Source organism: Dasypus novemcinctus, chromosome 4 (genome assembly GCF_030445035.2).
Source record: "Dasypus novemcinctus isolate mDasNov1 chromosome 4, mDasNov1.1.hap2, whole genome shotgun sequence".
Classification (NCBI taxonomy): Eukaryota; Metazoa; Chordata; class Mammalia; order Cingulata; family Dasypodidae; genus Dasypus; species Dasypus novemcinctus.
The window spans coordinates 16637624-16646676 of NC_080676.1; positions in this window are offsets into that span (position 1 = coordinate 16637624).

Here is a 9053-nt window from a genome sequence, read left to right on the forward strand (position 1 = left end):
ATCAGATCTTCATGATAACAATTTGCTTATTTCGTGGGGTTTATTTTCAACAGTTTCTTTTCCTCCCTGAAGTCAATATTAGATAAAAAAAGTACTAAAGGCATCTTAGGAGAGGGATACAAAAGGAAGGTATGTCTTTTTTCTGAAACCTCTGGGGTCTAAGGACCCTGACAGATTCTCAAAGGAAAAGAGATATCCATTCCCTGGTGGTGATTACTGTCTGAGCCAACCCTTCAAGCAGATTTTCTACACCAACCTGCCATAAGTTATCAAAATGGGAGGACATTTTGCATACTAGCGCATAAAATAAAAATAGAATTGTTTCATTTCCTCTTCCCACCCTTCAAATCCTAAGATATTAATTTTTGAATGACACCATGATCTATTTTTAGATGGTTTAGCTCCAACCTCCAACTCTTCTTACCAACTTTATTTTGGAAGGGGAGAACCTTCCTTCTGTCAATGCTTTACAAAAACTTTCACTTTAAAAGCCCATCAGGAAGTAGACCTGAAATGGACCCTTTTTCTACGTGGGGATGGCTGGGGGACACACCCTGGTTTTATTCCACGCCCTTGAGACTATCTGCAGGGCCTGCTGTACATTTGTCTGAAATATTCCTCAGGGACAGTTACCTACTATGACAGAGTCACAGCCACAACCCAGCCCTCAGTCTTATCAAATCTCTTCAGACTACGAAAACAGGCACTTGACCCAATTTACATTCGAGTTACGGGATATCAGGATGATGCGATAGTTGGCGCTCGCATCTTCCCCAAAGTTTCCCCGTCTTCCCCCGTGGGGACACCCACACCCGCACGTGAACGCAGAGGCGCCTGAGCCCTTGAAGCACGCCCACGGGGCCCCGTTCAGCGGCCAAAGGTGCGCCACGGCCGTGTCAGACTGGCCAGCTCTTTCTTGAAAGCAGGGGGCAGGTGAATTCAGGATCCACCAAACCCGCACCCTCAAAGGCCCTCTCAACAGACTTCCGCTGTACCAGCCCCCTGCTCTTCTGGCGCCCACACTGGTCACCCAGCTGATGCTCCTACCACCTTCAGGCAAAGCCAGCGCCCTTCCCCAGGACGTGGCAGGTCAGCTTTGCTGCCCAGCGGCTCCCGGGCTTCAGCCCCGCGACCCGACCACTGACCCCTTCCTCGCCTCTCAGCTGCGTAGGCGCCCCTCTACCCTGCAGGAGAGCAGAGTCTCACATTATCGCCAGGACTCCCCCTCCCTCCCCGCCCCCCGCCCCCCACATCCCTAGCCCAGCAACGTCTGAGCACCCCTGGACCTCCAGGGTCCCCGCGTCTCCCCCTTTGCCTCCAGAGCTGGACTGGGCGAGGGGGAGGCTGGGGTTAGTTTTAACCAGGGTTAAGTCAGTCCTCCGTTCCCGCCTTTGTCTCTTTCGCAATGTTTAGAGGCTGCATATGCTTTTGTGTTGCAAACAGCAAGCAGGGTCCCCAGGAGTCCCTGACCCCGAGCCTTGGCTGGAGCGCCGTTTCCCGGGACGACTGAGACTGGGCCGGCCTGCGCCGAGGTCTTGCGCAAGCACGCTGCCACGCAGACCCGAGCCAGGGCACGCTCGCAGATCCCCGCGCACTGCCAAGGAAAAGTTCCTTCTTTCGTTCAAAAAAAAAAAAAAAGAGAATAGATTTAAGAATGAATTTCACTGATGGTGATCTACCTGAGTTGTGCACTAGAAGAAGGGGGGGGGGGACGTAAAGGGGGATGCAGTGAAGGGGGGGGGTACCTGCTGATGTGTCAGCTCTAATGGACAAACAACCGTCTAATAACAAATGAAACAATGAAATGGCTGCATTGTTTCCTAGGCAGCTCAAGGTGCAGGATCCCGTTTATCTCTGCAGGGCCACGTTTGATGACTTACAGGATATGCAAAAACAAACTTTCCGCAGTGCTTTTTTTCCCTTTTCTTTCTCTGCTTGTCAAGCTTTTCTTTCAAAAAAAGTAGAAGATTTTAGAAAGAAGGCACAGGCGAGGAAGAAGAAGAAGAAAAAAAGAACCTACACCATTGTCACCAACCAAGAAATGATAAACAGCTTCGCAAAGCTAATCGCTGGAGGGCGCGTTTACCAATTCATAATCATTTATTCTTGGTGATGTATGGCTCTTACTCTTAAATCTGAAAAGCTTCTATTTGAAGGTGTAAATAGCTTTTTTTCTTTCCTGCAGTAAACCTTCCTGCATTAGCAGTGATTGATCTCATGTACAATTCGTCCCAGAGTGCTATTTTACAGGGGGAACACTAGCTTTTGGAGATTAACTGGGGAGTCTGTTACATATTAATGAAGCCGGGAGATATACTAACGTTTTGGTAATTTAGTTATTTGTGTCTATAGCTATCGTCGTTATTTTCTTTTAGACCCCTGCGGTTGTTATCCATCGAATTAAAAAGTGGCCCTTGGAATTATTTTTTTCCCCACTGGCAACTAAACACCATTTAATGTGAAAAACAAATGTTGACTTCTCTCTTGAAGGAAGTGTGTTTCTTGGCAAGACATCAAAGTGTTTTAAACTGTATTAGTGGATTATGTTAGTTTTCTTGCACGCAGCCTGTGCTAAAGTAATAACTAACAGGGGCAAAAAGAAAAAAAAAAGTCCTGGTCCTCCCCATCCTAGGAAAAAAATATTTGCTCTTCTAGGAGAAGGAGAGAAAGTTAAAACTCTAAGAAAACAACGTTCTTGACCAGAGGTCACCAAAAACATTTGGAAACCCTAACTAAATCAGCGCTAGTCTTGGGGATGGGCGAGGAGGAGGAGAGATTGCTCATTGATTTGCAACCTGATAATTAATATCCCACCAAATGAGACATCAACGTCATTAATGCCTGTGTGCTCCGGAGAGTGACCGAGTGAATTCCAATCCCCAATGAAAGCCACATCCGGCAAAGAAGTGCTTCCAGGGCCGGCATAAAATGGGACTAATCCTCTGTTTTCTTGAAGGAATCGTATCGAGTAGAGGTTTTTCTAAAATGTTCTCTGGCTTCTCCCAAGCTCCTCGGCGCAGAGAACTGGGTGCGGGGGGAGCCGTGTGCGGGTAGAAGGCCCCTGGGGATACCCCTCAACTCCCCAGGTTCTGTGAAGGATGCGGGGCCACAACCAGTCGTGGGAGGAGGGCGAGGAGGGGTGGGGGACGGCTGCGGTCAGAGTGCGCCCCGCCCCGGGCGTGTGGAGCGCTCCTCGCCCCCACTTGTCCCCCATTTCCACTTTCACCAAGACCGGGAACTGCCTACTGACTTCGGAAGAGCCCGAAACTCGTATCACATCCCTGAAAGAAACATGGGTCCTTAGTCCCAAACATAAATCTTAGCCCTATCACCCTTGTGACCCCGAACGCCGACCTGCCCATCCCCCATTCCAACACACACACCACCAAACGACGCCCCCCCCCCCCCCCCCCACGGCCTCGGTCACCACCATCCTCCCGGAAACCCGGAGGTCTGGACGATTGGGGGCCCTGCAGCCCAATCAATGTTCAAGGGCAGCTTCGAGAAGCAGCAATCTTTCCGCAGCCGCAGAATGCTGAAGCCTGATGGCGCCAGTTGGCGGTGCCGCGCCCCTTTTGTTTTCGGGGGGCGATTTATGTTCTTTATAAAAATGTGGTTTGGAAAAATAGAAAGGGCCTTGAAAACGTTGTTACAATGAAAAAGGGACAAATTAGAAGACATTTTCCGTGATCAAAGGCGGGAGGGAGTGCGCGCATGGGCATTCACAAAGCTTGACTTATTCACTCCCCTCCTTTGCAAGCCGGGGCAACAAGCGTGTCCCCCATTGACAAGGCGCCCTATTCAGACTGCAGGTGCGAAGTGGGCCGGCGCGCCCGGCCACATTATGTCAAGGTTGTTGGAGATTAGTGTTCGGCCTTAATAACTAAAGCGCTTGATTTACATTGGAAAAAAGCCCCCTCAGCCGTGAAAACAAAATCGTTGAACGCGTGATCATTGCGCGGACGGCTGATATCCTAATACGCTCATTGTTCTCGGCCCAGCCCAGGCGCGTCCAGGCCTCCCCAGGAAGGGCAAGGCCTGGGCTGCTGGCCGTGGGTCAGGTCCCTCATCACGCCCCCCCGTCCGGATCCCGGACTAGGTGAGGAATGGACGTTTTACCCCGGCCTGAGGAAGAAAGGGCGGGGGCAGCTTCCCTGTGAGTCCAGGGCTGGGCTCAGGACTTTGGCACAGCTGGAGATAGGAATGTCGGGAGAAACCGGAGGGTTCCAGGGCCTCCGACAGGCCCACGGAAGCGTGTCCCAAGTCTCGAGGAACTCCAGAGCTACTATGGACAGAGAGCTAGTAGGTTTATCTTGAAGTGTCCCGCGAAAGAACAACTTTACTCACAGGTGATGAAAAGTTGGAGTGGCTGGGAAGTAAGTGAAGGACCTTACAAAGAGCTAAAGGCCCGCCCAATAACTTGGCTCACCTCCAGAAGAGGCCATGGTGTGGTCAGACCAATCTCCTTACTCTGAGCAGAGCTCCTACCAGAAAAGCCCAGAAGCACCTGCAGACTCTGCCTCAGTTTCCTTGCACTTTCCCTGTTTTGTTTTCCCAGCAATGGAGGAGGGGTCCACTAGGTCCTTGGTCTTGGTTGCTCCTGCATTGGTTTTTCAGGGCAGATTCTATCCAGCCATCCACTCTCAGCACCTCCCAGAACTCCTGCTCCTCAGTGAAAAGGGAACCAGGAAGAGAGATTTGGTGCTGCCACCTAAGCTCAGGCATTTCAGGATGGATAGGAATCCATTCTAGCTGCAATATCTTTTGTGAAAGTCAAGCTACTTAAGGCATTTTCCATAAAATCTGTCCTAGAAGAAAAGGTTTGGTGGGGACAAGGTGAGAAAGCTGTTAACTATTGTCCGGCCCTGAAAAGGTCGTAAGTCAACTCCTCGGTGGCTGACCTGTCAGAGGAAGGCATAAAGACTTTATTCATGCAGTTTCTACAATGTTCTCAGCTCTCACAAAAGTGTTTTTATGATTCGATTTTCTTACCTCTTTCCTTAATTAAAAAGCTGAACTATTAGAATAGCACCTGCATCATGTCCTGACGATTCCTGCATACTAATTCCGGAGCCTTTAGAGCCAGTAATTATAACATAAAATCAGAGATTGAATAAAACAGAAGGATTTTGCTCCCAAAGCCCTGCTAATCCTCTTTTAAAAGGGTCTGGTGAAATAATTCAGAACAGTTTCCGGAAGTTGGATTACCGTTCCTTTTTTAACTTTTTACAATGAAATGATATTTCACACTTAAAGGAGGCTCTGTTTTTCTACAACAGGTTTTTTTTAAAAAAATAGAAAAAAGGAAGTTGCCATGTTTTTCAGAAACAGAAAACATTTGGCTGTGGATTCCTTGCTCACTAAATGCAGCGGCAGAAAATGTAGGAGGGAAATAAGTTTGAAATGCTTAAATTTTCGCAGGTGTAAGAGGCTGCAGTATGACTGAGAATTGTTTCAGTGCATCAGACAACTCTCCACATTTTTCTCAAAGAAAATAAGCAAATCCTTCCAGCTAGATGCCTATTTTCCATGGCTTACAGATATGCACATTTGAGCAAAACACTATTCGCCAAGATGCTGAGTATGTATTGTTTTAATGCTTAATGAATACATTGACGAGAGCAAAGGCTAAAGACTTCCATTAAACCCTGAGCAAGACCTTGCCGTGGCACGAGCAGAGAATCTTGAGTTGTCCGCCCTTTCTCTCCAGCTTTGGCAAGGACTATCATCCTCATCTGGCTAATCTGATCTTTCATGGGCCAGTCAGGAAAGATTAGACAAGAGACAACTGGGTCATTCTTCTAATTCTTCGTATAAATCATTCAATTATAATGTTTGTTGAGGTGTTTTTCCTTTATTTCATTCAGCCTACAAATACATAGTACAACCAGGACCCTAGAAAAGTACCCATTTTCCGTTTATTTCCTCTGCAGACATTTTCCAAAGCTGTCCATCTAGTTTAACTCACACACAGCACTTCCCTTGTTTTGAACTGATCAATATCCTCACCGGGCATTTTGGCTCATATAGAGTCTACACTGACTCTATAGGGAGCCAAAAATGTAGGACAATTTTTAAATTGTCTCCGCCACCGTATTTGCATTAGATTAACCTGCACCCTGAGGTAATTTTTTTCTTTCTCTTTCTTCAACAACTGCTTTGGATGTTTGTAAAGCCACTAGACATTTTAGGAGCGAAGTCCAAGCCCTCTCTTAATTGTTTACAGAGTTTCTCCTTTTCCTAATACACTGAAGTCCCTGAACTTGTTAACGTTCCTAAAAAATTCCCGTGCGCTTTCCTTATTGAGAAAATCTGGGTGAAAAGACAACACTGCTCTAATGCCCAGACAGGAAGTTGGTGACAAGTGGAACTGCTGATCATGGGACCCTAGGTGACTTGGTGGCCAAGTTGTTAATTTCCCAGAGTAAAGATTCAGGACCAGAAAAACATGTTCGAGAAAAAGTTCTGTTGCTTTTTCTGGGAAGAACGTGCTATTGTGCGACTTTTGTCCAAGCATCCTATTCCGGGTTTCCAACCCCCGCCCCCCTCCTTTCGTACTTTCCCGCCCTTCACCCTCGGGTTTTGAAAAGCCCGACCCGAGACTCACAATAACAGCAGAGACTTATGATGGAAATAAATCAACATCTGGGCCGGCCAGGCCTTCGAGTTTACTGCAGTGCCAGCGTCTTAACAAGTCATGAGGGTGACATTAAAGCGATCGGGTTTCTCCGGCTTCGTTCTGTGTCGAAATAAACTCGATTCCCTCTAATTTTTCTTGGCCTTTTAAAAATAAATTACATCTCTTTCTCAGTGCCCCGCCGCACGGGGCTCCGATATTCTCAGAGAAGATGAACTCCCCGGCTTCAGGACCCTCAGCTATCCTTGGGGCTCCTGGAGGCAGTGTGACCTGGGGTTGAGGTCCTGGGGGAGCCACAGTTTCTAGGAGGGGCTGGGCATGGTGATCTGATTCAGGGAGAACTTAGAGAAAGTGCCTGATAAATGGAGTTCTAAGATCAGTAATAACACAATAACAACAACAATAATATGTAAGTTCTAAATGTTTCAAAGATGATTTTATTTAACCCTCACAAAAAAACAAATATACAACAACAAAAAAAAACTTGCGAGGGAGGTTCATTTTAATTCCATTTCACAAATGAGGACACTGAAGCACAAGGATCACTTATCCAGGGGCCCAGGGCCAGTAGGTGACCAAGCCCGGCAGTCCAGCTCCTACAAAGTTCTGTCTACCACACCAGCACTTTTTTCCCCTGAGGTGCAAAGAGGTCTGGTGGAAATTATTGGCAAGCTCAGGTGCCAGAGCTACCCTGGGTGCTCCCACTGCAGGGTGAAAGGTGGGTAAAACTCCAGACATGTAAGGCGAGTTCTCGGGTGAGACCAACCTTGGACACTGGAGTACCAGGAAATTCAACCCTCTGCCAAAAGCTTCCACCACCCAACTCTGCAAAAACCAACGGCTCCCAGGAAGCCTGAGCTTTCCTAGGACAGCTGTGCTGAGGTATTCCCAGTGCAGTATGTTCCCTTTTCTCCTCCCTTCCCCTGCCTTGGCTCCTCAGTCCGAACTTGCTCGAAGATTCGAAGACCGGCCCCCCAAACCCCTAACGTGGTATGCGGGCAGGGACTCCCGCATCCACAGGGATAGGTCGGGCCGCAGCGCCGCGTCCCAGTGTCCTGCGGGACCGCGCTTCCCGGGCACGCTAGGGAGGGGCGGGCGGAAGGGCTGGACTCTCTCCTGGCGCTCCGGACGAGAGCTGCGGTGCAGACCTCAGGCAGCGGGCAGGACCGAGCGCCCGTGTCCCCGGAAGAACCCAGGCGGGGGGCGGCCCGGAAACACCCTAATCCCCACGTCCACGCCGCCACCGTGCCTCTCTCCGTGAAAGGGCTTTAATGAGTGCGCTTTCTTAACAGGAGAGACCCCCCTACGCAGCCCCTTGCGCCGGGGGAGGGGTCCCCTTCCGCGAGAGGGACCGGAGGAGGCGCTAACTCCAGGTACAAAGGTCCAGGGACCTCCTCCCTCGGGGATCCCACCGATTCAGACAAGTCTGGGCCGTTTCCGCAGCGCTTGCCTCGTGGTGCTCTTTTCACACCCGCGCGTCACCCTGATGCCTTTCTCGCTGGAGTGCCCTCCTCCCACCTCCTCTCCAAGACCTCAGCCCTGTCCTCCCAAGGCTCTCCAAGGTTTCATCTAAGGGGACCAGCATTCCCACCCCAGGAGCCCAGGTCCTCCCACCCCAAACCCTCTGCCCCCCTCCCCACTGCCCCCAGCCTGGCCCGCGGGCACCAACTTCTGAGAAGTTAAAAAGGAGCCAAGAGCATTGCTCTGGGAAGTGGCGCCTGCGCTGTCCGCGCGGGGACGGGGGAAAGGGGCGACGCGCCCCCCTAGAGGCGCGATGACCGCTGGAGGGGGGGGGGGCGTGGGAAGGAAGGCTCGGGTGATTCGAGGGATTCTCTTGGATCTGAAATAAATTCCCCAGTGGTAGGGTCAGATAGGGCGCATTTATATTCCCACCGGATATCCAAACGCGGGCCCAAAGAAGAGTCGCGGGCGCTGTAGCCTCGCCGGCGGGATTCGATCCTCGCAGCCCACTGAGGCCTGAGGAGCCACTACTCTCTTGGGGAGAGCAGAATCCAGCTCAAAAGACCCTGGAGGGCAACCGCGCCCCAGGCATTTAGCCTCAGGGATTAGGCAGGGTGAGGCAGCCAGCTCCCTCTTTCTTTTTCTTTCCTCGATTTTCTATGCGCCAGCTACTAGGTTTTTCTCCGCAAAGTCAGGGGTGTTTAACTAGAGGGCATCGGGCCCAGAGCCGTGGGAAGACAGTTTTCCCCAGCACATACCCAGGACATCGTTTCACCTTTTCTCCTTCCGTAATGTAAATTGGTTGCTGGGTGCCAGTGTCACTGGGGTGAAATCAAGGGCGAGGGAGATCCCTCCCACACTGGCGGCTTTGGCGTGGGGGTGGGGGGAGTCCCTCCGTCTGCTACCCGGAACAGCTAGGACCCATAAATGTGTGTGGGAGCCGTGAAAAGAAGCA